General features: G+C 38.8%; 1 protein-coding gene across 2 annotated transcripts in view; it reads left to right on the top strand.

Annotated features, from left to right (window-relative positions):
- Positions 1-914: 914 nt before the first annotated feature.
- The window catches only part of DIRAS2 (DIRAS family GTPase 2), a 26,455-nt gene continuing 17,692 nt past the window's right edge, over positions 915-9,677 (top strand). The window contains exon 1 of one of the 2 annotated variants that reach the window (XM_045285936.1): positions 915-1,184. The gene's annotated coding sequence lies outside the window, so the exon portion shown is untranslated. Of the gene's footprint in view, positions 1,185-1,907; positions 1,942-9,677 lie in introns of those variants that run through there. The other variant, XM_045285943.1, reaches the window with a different exon arrangement.

Here is a 9,677-nt window from a genome sequence, read left to right on the forward strand (position 1 = left end):
GAGAGGAAACTCTGAGAATCCTCAGGAAAAGGCCATTCACACACAGAAGCATCATTGGCTATGACCTGATTAACAGGCTAGATTCCACTCCTTCATTCAAGCTAACAGGAGATTATATAACTGCCACACCTGTCCTAGAAGAAGTGTAGTTAGAGTGTTCCTGTTTATGGCATGCCCCCGTGCAAGTTTATATCTTTTAAATGAGTGACAACACAATTTTGACTTCCTAGTCTTTTTGTCCATGCCCATCTCCAAGAACAGTTTAAGCTAAATCAAATTTAAAGGAGGAGAAAATATTAAGGATAATACAGTCTTTTCAAACATTCAGTGCTACAATTTAGTCATAATCAGGAGAATTTATCCTCTCTAATCAATCCCGTTTCCATTTGATCCATGTCAAATTAATGTATACTCGAGCATTTAAAAACTGTAGATGTAGAATGATTAGTAATTACTCTTCTTGCAGGTTCACTTGGTTTTCCTTACCAATGTCAGCAAATAAATCTGGCTATTTCCAGGAGCCACTGTTGAGAAATTAGTGAAAAGACAGTTTTAATCGGAGACTGTTAATAACAGCTTTGTCATATGATCCCAATAAATTGGAATGTATCACTATACCCTTTTGACCATTTAGCGAACTGCATTTCGTCTGCCTTCTGAGTATCTTTTTAAATTTAACTGGCCACAGAAGATTTAAAAGGTTAGCAATATACTCGTGAGCAAATTAAAACCAAATAATCTGGTGTCTTTTCAATGGAATCATCTTAATTCATTAAATTCTCAAATATGCCAGACCTCATATATTCCAGGAGCATACAGTAGGTGGCATCTAAAAGCTCTCTGTTAGCGACTAGGCGCCATTTAAGTAGGCGGAGCAGCAGCTGCTGCAGCAGCTGCCTATGGAGTTGGTAAATCCCTGAAGTCCTTGTGTGAAGATTGGAGAGAACCAGGTGGCCGCGCCAGGAACCAAAGAAGTCCACAGTGCCAGCGCTAGGCCCCCTGCACAGGCTCTCGCAAGGCAGGTGCGAGGGCAGAGTCGGTGGGGCGGGCGAGCTGCTGAGAGCATCACCGAGCAGCCCTGGGCTCTCCGTCGTCGGTCTCCTGCAGCCGCACACCCCGCGCTGCCTTCCGCCCAGCGAGGAGAGCGCTGAAGACGCTTGGAGAGGAGTTGTGCTTTTCTGCAGGTAACTTGATTTCTTCATCTTCTGTGGTGGCTTCGGCGCGTCCGCCTGGAGGAACCGATGGCTTGGCCAGGATTGCTTGAGAGCAGTGGGTAGGGGTTGCCCTCTCTGGAAGGGGGAGCCAGCCCCATAAACACTGGAGTTGCCTGGGGAAAGCGGGGTGGTGGTGGTGGATGAATTCCTGTATCCTTGCCAAAGGGACTGAGCATCATGCTACCTTGTCTAAAACATTTTTTTAAAGACAAAACAAAATGTACCTTCCATCATTAGGGATTTCTGATATTTTTCAGAGCAGGAGTTAGGGGTTTGGAACATTCTATTGTGCAGGTGATTTTGCAGAATGGAGTTGGTGTGAGGAATTTGTGCAAGTCCTAAAAGGATGGAGTCCAAAGTGAAATGAATGCAAAACACGTTAGGAACAGCTGTTTTGTTCAGCAGGCTTTATACTAGACCCCTTTGCTTCATATGCTTGGCTGAGTTTTATCTAAGTGTTTTATTTCTTCCTCCACAGACAGAGCTTAATGATAGCTACATGCTTACCTTTCTCTCCCCACCCACCCCCCTTATAAATGCAGAAGACAAGAAAGACCCAGCATCCTATTGTTAGTTGTGTGCATGTGATTTCATCAGATGAAAATGACTGCTGACAGCTTCAGGCTTCTGCCTGCAGAGCATCGCTGTCTTCTGGAGGCTTGGGGACTTGTCAGCTCTCCGAAAGGGCTGTTTTCTACTTCAGGACTCCAGTTCACGTTCTGTGGAGGTTTGGTAGACTTTGAAATTAGCAATTCATTTCTTTGTGGTATCTCTTGAATGGGGGACATGCTATGTTGAGTGGAATTGGGCTGCTGCCTCTGAGTAGGAATTGATTTGCCATGTATGGACTTGTTAGCTTTGCAGCAACCTCCTTGTATGTGAGAAGCTAGGCTAGAGGCTAGAGCCTTTCTGCTTTAAACAATAGTGACAACAAGAAAACAAATGGAAAAAAAAAACACAAACCCTTTGAAATGATTATTTTTAAGGCAGATTTTCTAGGGAACCATAAAAGGTTGGAAGCTTCTCCCATTCAAATTATTCCAAACGCATTTCTTTTCCATGACATTTGGATTAGAAGAGGTGGAGTAGGAGGGAGAAAAGGAGAACGATAAGATTAGAATAAAATTAGCAAATTTGTGTGGGAATAACATTATTTTGAGACTGTTGCTTGAAATTGCACAATGTGCAGAGGTCTACCTGTGTCTGGAAATGCAGGCGGTTCCTGTGAGCTGTGGGCACTGAAGGCCCATAGTTCCTTTTGTAGGAAGAGGAGCTACAGTGGCAAGGAAATATTTTGATCCCTTTTTAACACAGGCAATCTTCCCTGTGAACACAGGGAATGAGAGAATCTCCACAGAGAGAAGTCATTATGTCACACTGTGCCCAGGACTGCTGAGTACATCTAGGTATCTTCCTATAGAATGGGGTTGCATAGACTGGTAGGTGATGGTTGGTGTAGAAGCTACCAGAATCTTTTACCTGATACAGTCCTAGGAGAGCTTTTCCAGAGTCTCACAAAACACATATCTTGAATTCCAAGTTGTGGAAGTCAATTTTCGGTTTTGGCCTTTATCATTGCTTTTATTTGCTCTGTCAAGAGGCTCTCAATCTAAAGCTGTGCTGGCCAAGTCAGCATTCTTAGCGCTGCCATTTTGCAATAAAAAGAGCCCGTAGATCATTATTTATTAATTTCCTTTTTTGTATTCTCGAAACCACACATGATTTTTACTCTCTGGGGCATAAATACCATCTTGACTGATACTGGACATCATACTGAAAAATATCTGAGGATCTTTTACCAAAAAGGCGCACCTATGATGAAAAATGTATTATTCATCCATTTAGCTTCTAATTTTATGGTCACAGTCGATATATTAGTGCATTAGAAATTAACCTATTTGTGTAGGCAAATTCATCATTTTCCCATGGTGAATACAGTGTTTATGCACAAAAGAATGTCTTTGTTCCAAAGAGGAACACCTGGATGTCTGGAGGGAGGAGAGCTGCAGCTCACGGGTTTAGGTAACGGAATGTTAGGTGTTCCGTCACTTTCCGTTTCAGGTAACCATTGTTCCTCATTCTAACTCCTAGTTGGTAGTGTGTCTGACTGTCTGTTGATCAATCATTATCCAGTCTGGGCAATAACAATAGATATATGTCTCTTTAAAGGCAAGCCTGATATCTAGGACATTGATTGCTTTGGGTTTGGATTTTCCCAGGAAAACAACTGTTTTTAATCAAAAGAAAAATTGATGACTCTAATTTTGTCACACTTGCTAATGTTCTTTTAGTTATTAAATTTACTAACCTATATGTACATATTCAAACACTAAGTTGGAATTATTTATTTGATTCATTTTTGTTTTATTCTGTATCTGACAAGTCTCTCTCTCTTGACTAGGCAAACACTTTGTCCAATATTTGGAACCAAATGTATTCAACAAATGCCTTCTAGTTCTCTCCTAATTTGCTGTTGACACTGGAAAATATAGGAAATATTGCTTATAGTTCTTTCCTTAGTGCAGCTAAGTGTTTTACAATAGAATAAAAATATGTGAGTTCTATAATAGTTTAAATATAATAGTCACATTATAAAAAATAAATAAGTGAATTAATTTTAATAACCAAATATATTTAAGAAATATAATTTCAATATGTAATCAATATAAAATACTATTATTTTATCTTATATATTTTTCCTTCCATAATAAGTGTAACAGAACATCTCATTTTGGATTAGTCATGTTTCAAGGTCCCAAATAGTCCATGTAGCAAGTGGCCACCATATTGGTACAACTAGAGTCCGTTTACTTTTTCTCAAAACAATTTAAAACTAAAATGTTAAGAGGCACTGCTGATTAAACAATATTACGATACTATTATATAACTATGTGTGGCCTCTCCCAACCCTGAGAGCTATCGGCACACTGGCATGCTTCCATGGACCCCTGGATCCATCTGACTCTGAGCCCACTGCCCTACGGTCTTCCTGCATCTTGCTTTACCTTTCTGCATCCTTGACCTCAGCTATGTGAATCTGAAGTCAAGCTTGCATTGGACTTATGGACTTATTTGGACTGGGCTGAGATACCTTCTGGATACGATTACTTCTTGATATAAAGTTATTTCATATATATATATATGATTTTCACTGATTTTGTTTCTGTAGACAACACAGCCTAACACAGTTACCATAATGTTGGTTCCAATTTAAAACAACCCTGTCTAAACCAGAATGAAACATCACCTAGTTGCACACCATCCTCACAGTTGTTCTTGTGTTTGGACCCATTATTTCAGCCACTGAAATAATGGTTATTTCAGGAAATGGTTATTTCAATCCATGGTCTTCCTCCTTTGTGTTGCACTTCTACTTTACTAAGCATGACACTCTTCTGCAGGGACCAGTCTCCCCTGATAACATGTCCAAAGTATGTCAGATGAAGTCTCCCCTTTTGTGCTTCTAAGGAGCATTCTGGTTGTACTTCTTCCAAGATTTGTTTGTTCTTTTAGTAGTCCATGATATTTTCAATGTGCTTTGCCAACAGGATAATTAAAGTGTAGTGATTCTTCTTCTTTATGCAATTTCAAATTTTCACTTGCACATGAAGCAATGGAAAATATTATGGCTTGTGTCAGGCACAAATTAGTCCTCAAAATAACATCCTTGCTTTTCAACACTTTAAAGACGTCTTGTACAGCAGAAGTGCCAATAGCGTTTGATTTCGTGACTGTTGTTTCCATGAGCATTGATTGTGGATCCAAGCAATATGAAATCCTGTACAATGTCAATCTTTCAGCCAGTCATCATGACATTACCTGTTGGTCCAGTTGTGAAGATTCAGTTGTAATACATACTGAAGGATGCCTTGTGTGATGAACAGCAAATGCTCAAGTCCTCTTCACTTTCAGCAAGCAAGGTTGTATCATCTGCAAACCACAGGTAGTTAGTGAGCCTTCCTTCAATCCTGATACCACACGTTGCTTCATATAATCCAATTTACGAGTTTTTGCTCAGCATACATACTGAATAAATATGGTGAGAGGATGCAACCTTGACACACATCTTCCTTGCTTTTAAACGATGCAGTTTTCCTTTGTTCTCTTGGCATAACTCCCTCTTGATCCATGTACAAGTTCCTTGTGGGCACAATGAAGTGCTCTGGAATTCCCATTCTTCTCAAGGCTACCCATAGTTTGTTATGGTCCACACAGTCTAATTGCCATTGCATAGTCAAGAAAACACAAGTAAACATCTTTTGGGTATTCTCTGCTTTGATCCACATTATCTTCTGAATCGGGCCTGAATCTCTGGCAGCACACTGTCATTATACTGCTGCAAACACTGTTGAATGATCTTCAGCAAAATTTTACTTGCATTATTGAGATATTAATAATTTTGTTCTGTAACTTGAGCATTCTGTTGGGTCATCTTTCTTTGGAATAGGTACAAATATAGATCTCTTTCCATCGGATGGCCAAGTATCTGTCTTCCAGTTTTCCTGGTATAGAAGAGTGAGTGTGTCCAGTGCTCATCAATTTGCATTTCAATTGGTATTCCATCACTTACTGGAGCCTTGTTTTTGGCTAATGTCTTCAGGGCACCTTGGATTTCTTCCTTTGGTACCATTGCTCATGTGCTTCCTCTTGAAATGATTGAATGTCAACTAGATCTTTTTGGTACAGTGACTCTGTGTATTCTTTCCATCTTCTCTCAATACTTTCTGCATTGTTCAATATTTTGCTTATTGAATCTTTCATTATGTCAACTCAAGGCTTCAATTTCTTTTTCTATTTTTTTAGTTTAAAATATGCTGATTGTGTTCTTCTTTTTTGTTTTCTAGTTCTAAGTTGTTGCATATATCATTATAATATGTACTTTGTGTTCTTGAGCTGTCCTTTGAATTTTTCTGTTCAGGTCTTGTACTCCATCATTTCTTCCATTTGCTTTAGCTACTCGATAATTAAGAGCAAGTTTCAGTGTCTCTTCTGACACTCACTTTGGTTTGATTTTTTTTCCATTTAAAAATAATCTATACTTCTTAGAAAAGTTTTAGATTTAAAGAATCTTTGAGGAGATAATGCAGAGTTCCCACATATCCCCCCACCAAATTCAATGATTATTAATATTTTACATCAGTATGATACATTTGTTAGCATGAATGAACCAATATTAATATATTGCTATGACCTAGCATCCGTAATTTCTTTCAGATTTCCATAGTTTCTACCTAGCTTCCTTTTCATTCATTTCCTTCCAAGACCTCATCCAGTATATTTTGCTACATTTAGTTGTCATGTCTCCTAAGGCTCAGATTCGCTTTTTAAGGAATGTTTATTAGTAATTGGAAGTTAATACATGTATCATATTCCGTAGTTAAATTGTGTCAAGCAGAATTATACAATTTCTACCATAATCAGTCTCTAAACATTCATTTTCTTTCCTGGACTCCTTGACATCATTGCCCTTTTACCCACCTCTGCCACTGCACCTACCTCACCCCAAAACCCTTATTCTACTTGCTGTCCCCTGTAGGTTCATCAAATCAGAGTTTCATATACCAAAACACAGAAAACATATAACACAAATACAAGAGGGTGGCCCCAATGACATAGCACCTCCGAGATACACCCTAATATGAACAAGCCAAAAACAAAATCAAACAGAACATCCGTCACAGGTTTGCTGGAATCATACAGATATCATTCAGATATAGGGCATTGATGTAACAGACCATGTTGATTCTCACTTTGATATTTTCTTTCTTCCCTGTCTTTTAATTGATCCTTCTTCCTTTTTCAAGTATGATGATCATCACACAGCGCATTAATTCTTTTATCATGAGTGTTCAATGCATCCAATATGTTTTTGAGGTGTTCTCAATATCCAGGTGGAATAGACTTAAGGTTGTATTTTGGCTCTCATAGACTTGTTTTAATTTTCTTTAGCTTCAACCTGAACTTGCATATAAGCAATTAATTATGTGTTTCACAGTCGATCCTTTACTGCTCTGATATTCAATCTGTCTGTTTTCTTTTTCCATAGATGTAATCAATTTTTTTCTGTGAATTCCATCTGAAGAACTCCATGTGTATAGCCACCTTTTGTGTTGAAAAAGTTATTTGTGATGAAGAAGTCGTTGGTCGTATTAAATTCTATGATGCTCCCTCCAGTTTCTTTTCTATCACCAAGGCTATAATTTCTCAGTGCTGTTCCTTCTCCCTTGTTTCCAACTTCTGCATTGTCAATAACTATCAATGTATGCTGATTGCATATTTGATAAATTTCAGAAGGAAGTCATTGGTAGAATTCTTCAGTTTCTTAATTACTAACTTTAGTGGTTAGTGCATCATAGAATAATAGTTGTATTAAGTAGATTTCCTTTTATGGGGATATATATTATCCTTATATGTGGGTAGATATTATCCTATCACAGAGAGCATTATACTTCAAGATGGATCTTGAAATGTCCTCTTTAATGATGAATATGATGCCATTCCTCCTGAATAGGTCACCCCTGGCATGCTAAACCATATGATTTTCTGATTCAAAATAGCCAATACTGTCCATTTCAGCTCACCCAACACTTAGGATATCGAATTTCACTTTTGATGACTTCCGATTTGACTAGTTTTACACTTCATACATTCCTAGTCCCAAATGTTAATAGATGTTTGCAACTATTCCTTCTCATTTTGAGTCATACCCCATCAACAGATGAAGGTCCACACACTTTACTCCCAAAGGCTTTACTCAGTCCATAGCGTATGGCAGCTCGACACTGATAACGCAGCTTTCCCTCACTCATGTTTTGAGTGCCTTCTGACTTAAGGGGCTCCTCTTCTGGCACTGTCTCCGAAAATGTTCTGCTGCCATTCATGAGGTCTTCAGTATCTGACAATATTCCACTGCTGTCCATGAGGTCTTCAGTATCTGACAATATTCCACTGCTGTCCATGAGGTCTTCAGTATCTGACAATATTCCACTGCTGTCCATGAAGTTTTCCGTATCTGACAATATTCCACTGCTGTCCACGAGGTTTTCAGTATCTGACAATATTCCACTGCTGTCCATGAGTTTTCTGGGGCTAATACCTCTAAAGTGGCTGCCCATTCCTTCTTCATAGTCTGGTTTTAGGTCAGAAATTCTGATGAAACCTGTTTTCTTTGGGTGACCTGCTGGTATTTGAAATACCAGTGATAAGGCTTCTAGCACCACCACAACACACAAGCCACCATATTACAACAAACTGACAATTGGCAGAATTTGCAATATATTCCTGGCAAAAACAACCCATCCACAGTGTACCTGCATGGAAATGTCACAAGAACTAATTGTTAACACTGCAATCAAGTGAGAAATCAAAATTGGTTTCTATATGTTCTTGATTCCATTTGGACATCATTATCATTTTGTACCTCATAGATCATCTCCATGGGACTATTAGTATAGTCAATGGCAAAACACTAATGTGAAAAAGATTTTATATTTGTATAAGACATCTTATTAATTTCTAAAACATAAATTGATAACTTGTACATCTTCATAACCTGGGTGTTGGACACTAATTACACTACTTATAAGGGTTGGAGATGTGCCAATAATTTCAGTTATGTTCATTTAGGAAGGCACGACCTTATAGATTAATACATGTCATAAAAAGGCATAGAGTTTGAAAACAGCAACTATATGTTGGTGTTGGGTTGTCATTTGATGATTACCCTCAAAGCAATAGATACAAACCCACTCATAGTCCAACAATCACCAATTCCCTAACCTTGGGATAGCAACTGTCTGCTTTGTCTCCGAACAGGGTATTCCAGCCTAGAGTTTAAGGGAAGATTTCAGTTCCTTAGTTCTGCTATAAGTGAATACAAGGTAGAGTCCAGTTTGCCAGTGGGATTTCCAAGTTGTGTCCTTCTAGTGTGGTCTATGCACTACTTGTTTTATCATTTTGTCATATTGTGGTGGCTTGTGTGTTGCTGTGATGCTGAAAGCATGTCACCATTATTTCAAATGCCAGCAGGGTCACAAAGTGAACAGTTTTAAGCAGAGTTCGGGCTGCACGAAAAGTATTAGCTAAAAAGCAAGGCTCTAGAAATTGATGGAACACCAACTGAAATATTTTAGCAAGCTGATGAAGCACTGGAAGAATTCACTCTTCTATGCCAGGAAATTTGGAAGACAGATACTTGGCCAACTGACAGGGGAAAAAAAATCCATATTTGTGCCCATTTCTAAGAAAAGCAACCCAACAGAATGCTCAGATTTTAGAATAATGTTGCTAATATCACACGCTAGTAAAATTGTGCTGATGATCATCCAATGACAGTTGCAGAAGTGCACTGACAGGAGGGTCAGGCCAGATTCAGAAGAGGATGGGAACAGGGAGACCATGGCTGACTTCAGATGGATGTTGGCTCAAAGCAGGGAATAGCAGAAGGAAGTCTACTTGTGTTTC

This window comes from Echinops telfairi, unplaced genomic scaffold, assembly GCF_000313985.2.
Source record: "Echinops telfairi isolate 266 unplaced genomic scaffold, ASM31398v2 ScPeMD7_1;HRSCAF=3_0, whole genome shotgun sequence".
NCBI classification, from domain to species: Eukaryota; Metazoa; Chordata; class Mammalia; order Afrosoricida; family Tenrecidae; genus Echinops; species Echinops telfairi.